Here is a 4,782-nt window from a genome sequence, read left to right on the forward strand (position 1 = left end):
CGTGGACTCTAAGCTGAGCCATTGTTTGCACGTCAACTTGGATGATATGGGAAGTAGACTTGAGAGAGTTGCTAACAAAGAGATTTGTTTTCCGTATTTTTTAAGTTGTTAATTCTCGACGAGTTGATCACTCTGAAGTGTTAAAATGGAATGGATTCAGAGATGAGTCATTCAGAACACGTCAACTTGAATGATATGGGAATCCACTCGAGAGAGTGATTTTTAACAAAGAGATTTGTTTATCCATATACTTTGAAGACACCATTTGTCACTTTCACTGGTCTGGATACCTCATAGAGATATGGGTTGAAAGTTATAATATCAGTGCATTGGTGAAGTCCGAGAGGAATACCTTCAAAGTAATTGGTAAAAATAGTTGTTACTGATTGACTGCTGTAGCAATATGTCAGCATGGTTTCATGTTGTAGCATTTTGACAGCATTGATCGACTGGAAATAGTATTTACATCTCACTCGAAAAGTCATAGACCCTAGCTTGCTTTTATATTCTGTTATCTCCTGTTTTTAGTAGTGTTAACTCTGTTCTAATCAAAGTCTTCGAATTCGCCTTCTGAAATCATTTCCTTAATTTTACTTTCTTTTAAACTTTTACTACGATCCCTATGGATGATATCCGGTACTTGTACCACTTTTATTACTTGAAAGACGATATTGGGACTATTTGTATACTTGCTTTTGGTCCTGATTGTAGTCTGGGGTTTTCACCGACCAAGTGTTTCCTACTCGTCTTAAGTTTGACTCACAACCACACCTAAAGCGGTTATTAGCTCATAATAAAATTAAAGAACATAGTAGAAATAGAGAAATGCATAATGGGTATAATAACACACAAAAATAAGAGTATTGAACAATAAAAAACTCTCCAAATTGAGAATTATCACACCCCCAAGCTTGAGGGGTTACTTGTCCTCAAATAAAATAAAAGAAGGATGATGAAGATAAACCTAGAAAAAAGGGAACAAATAACAAATACGTACAAAGAAAGTGCTGGAATTTTTCGTCTAACACGGAAGATGTACAACTTCCTTTCTTGATCTTTATAGCGTTGAAGTTAATTGGTAGGACTTTTTAAGTTAGTGTTTAAGGCAAAAATTACTCAAATCCCTCGTATATATAAACTTCTCTATACTACAAAAGGGTTTGAAACAAAATTCTTCATTAATTAACTTTTGAGTATCAGGCTAAACTTGTGAGCCAAGCTTTCGTTTACGTTCTATTTTAAGACATTGGGTTCTACAATCTAGATAATGTCTTCCAATTTTACAAAGACAAAGCTATATTTATTTTGGATTTTAATTAATTCATCCCTACAACCTAAAATGTGTTTTTTTTTTTTTACTATTTTCTAAAATCTATTTCATAAGATTTTTTTTATAATCTTTGTTAATATCACATGTAATATCCACGATCAATGCCTTATTTTTTTTCACCAACACATTTTCAATCACATGTTATATGTTATGTGTGATCCACTATGTGAATTTTATATGTGTCACATGTGATAAAAGGAATGGTAAAAAATAAGAATTCAATATCATTGATCACGTATAATAAGATCAATATCATCTGTGGTAATATCAATGATCATTGTGACTATATTCATATCATATATGTGATAGCATCTATAAAATAAGATGAAATAAATACTTAATTAAATACACCCAACAATGGGAAATGATAAAAGAGTTTACATCAATAAATGGAAGGTAGACAACAAGTAACTAATCTAAACCGATTCTAGATTTATATTATGGTCTGATGTCACTATAATCACCCAAAGGAATCTATTATGTGGTGACTCCAAATGTCTTCCAAAAGATAAGTGCCTCTACAGGCAAAAACATCATTCCACTCAAGCATTAGTGGTCCCGCTACTTTGAGACCCTGATATACATGTTATTTAAGAAAAGTATTAGGCTTAACATTTAATGAATTCAAACAATTGTGGAATAAAGCTATAAAACCTCACAACCAAAAACATAGCTTTAATCAAGTTAATTTGTCCATTTAAACCAATATCGCCCTTGGAAGGGCATAGTACATCTTCCAATGACGGGGGAGACCGATTTACCATTGATAGTGAAGGAACACAAAAGTAAATTGCATATCCATGCTATATAAGCATCACTAGTGGATTAACATTCATTAAGATCAACCACTCCAGGTTTATAGTTTGATGAGTTAACAAGCTCAACTACTCTAAGTTTATTGCTTGTCGGTTCAGCAAGTTCAACCATACTAGATTTATACCTTGGAATCTCTAAAATCCTAGTTAAGCTCGTTCACTTAGAAATTACATTATATTGGTCAATGGTCGATTCTCGAACCCAAAAGCTCACACATATTGCTTATGAAGACCCAATGCATATTTCAAGTTATATATAGGAAATATCATCTCATTCATATCAAATAAAACTGAATTCTATGTCTATGGATCTATTGCATTCTATTTTAATGTATTCAACCTTCTAGACATGACAAACCATATCCAACACATAGGCATTTATGTATAAAATTTGTGTTTAAATGAGATGATACCTATTTAAGCGAATAAGAGAACAGTCGAATCACATGTGATTTTACACTAACATCACGTACAAAATCACGTATTCTCTTAAATAGTTAGCATTCTCTTTTGATTCTCTCTCTTATGTATAAATAGCCATAAAGTGGGTAAAATCCCCATTTTTATCAACAAATCAAAGATATGACCATTTAAAACTCATCAAAATCTTGAATAATCATCTTGCAAGTATGTAAAATCATTCTCCATACTTATTTTATCAAAGGCATAAAGTCCCAAAGATGACCCTCCATACTTAGTGAAATGTAATTGTTGTATTTTGTTGATCCAAACTCTCTCATGATTTGATGATGACCCTCCATACTTAGTGAAATGTACTTGTTGTATTTTTGTTCAATTTCAACGATCATATTTGAGTCTGTTCAATGATTGTTGAACATGTTTTGTAAAACTTCTCGAAGAACAAGTATTCATCACACCAAAGGAACCTTCAGCGATGTCGAAGAAGTAGCTGAAGATAGAGACAACAGTTCATGATCTGAAGTGGATTCAGTGATAAACAAGCGTGTCTAAATCGAAGTGTGAAATTTGACCAAGACTCAACGAATACTGAAGAAACTCTAGAGTTGAATCAATATCAACGATCAAATGAATCTTGCTTTACAATATTAGTTTTTGTCTTATCCTGTTGCACAAAAAGGACAACCCCATACCTCGCACAGAAAAGTACGTGCACGGAGTTATTTTATTGTCTCCAAACATGCTTACCAACTTTTTAAAGGTCCAATGTTCATATGTGGCCGCTGATGGCATTCTCAGTGACTATCTCATGCCTTTGGTTACTAGTATCCTTATCTTCCAACAACTTCATGAACATCTCTTGTCGCTTCTCCATGGTCGAGCTCATCATATGCATGACACTGCCAGCATCACACATTGAGGATCTACTTCTTGAATGATTAGATTTAAATAGGCCAATGTCACCCCCGGCACAAGGTCAATTCTATCGCCCAACAATGGCGGTATCGGAGGGGGTAATGCATTACTGGCTCCCATTGGCTGCTTCAGAGCCGTCAGCTCGTTTCTTGGCCCTCTTCTTATATCGTCGGTCTACCCCACGTGTTAACCATTTTAGACTACAAGAGCAAGAGCGAGGCATAGCATGTCACAAGAGCGAGGCAAGGTTTGGACCTCTACTGCTAGAGCGAGGCAAGAGTGAAGCAAGGTTTGGAACTCTACTGCGAGAGCGATACCTCGCGAGCCAAGCTTTTAGAGATAAGGCCTTTTGGCGAAGCCAAGTCAATTTCGGGCCACTAACCCTGCAACTGATGAAAAGGCCCTATGGTATGAAGTAATGGGAAGCGTGTAAGTTGTCACACTTCCTGCCTTCCAAAGGTTCCTAGAGGACAGGCCAAATGCAGCAGAGCGCTGACCCGGGAGCGGATTCCCCACCGACAGGGGAGGGGGGCAGGAGACGGCCATCTCAAGGCACATCACGACCTACAAGCAAAAACCGGCTAGACTTGGGAAGGCAACCCGATCGGGAGTCAGAGAATCCATAGTACCTGCAACCTCTCGGACTTCTTGAAAGCGGGGGGAATGGATCTTTTTTCTATAACAGAAAAAAAACGGAGCAGATTTGACTCGGCACAACCTAGCGATACATCCAATACCAATGATTTGTGCTTAGAATGCATTTGCTAGATCTCTACTCTAGAAAGCTATACAGGCAACAAAGGGTGCAGGTTAACCCGGGGCTTACCTTTAATTACTTCTTTCACGATGAGAGAACCGCGTCTACATTAGTCGAAGTGGTGGAAGGCCCCTTGAGTTAAAGGGAGAGCTTTTGATCCTCTCTCCAAGAGGTACAATTTGGTATCTGAATCGGCTGAAGGAGAGTGAGAGTTCGAAGTTGCCAGTAGGTCAATATCTAGGGGTTGTTTTCCCTATGTCATAGACCTTATTTGAAATACAAGGCCCAGAACCCTATTTACGGCAGTGAGAAGAGCTGCTTCTTCTATTTATACTTTCCCATCATGACCCTTGCTCTATGTTAGCCAGTTTCAACTTTGGATCATACCACAGCAGCGGTTGTCGCTCGATCGAAATGGGTCTAATCCTGATATGGGTATTGGCGCCTTTGATTAAAGAATGTTCTCCACCTTTTTCCTCCACCTACCAGGCTAGGTAATTGTTGGAATGTGCTTCATTGGAACATAGTAGTCGTCCTTTTTTCAG

Source organism: Cynara cardunculus, assembly GCF_001531365.2.
Source record: "Cynara cardunculus var. scolymus isolate 2C chromosome LG 8, CcrdV1, whole genome shotgun sequence".
NCBI lineage: Eukaryota > Viridiplantae > Streptophyta > Magnoliopsida > Asterales > Asteraceae > Cynara > Cynara cardunculus.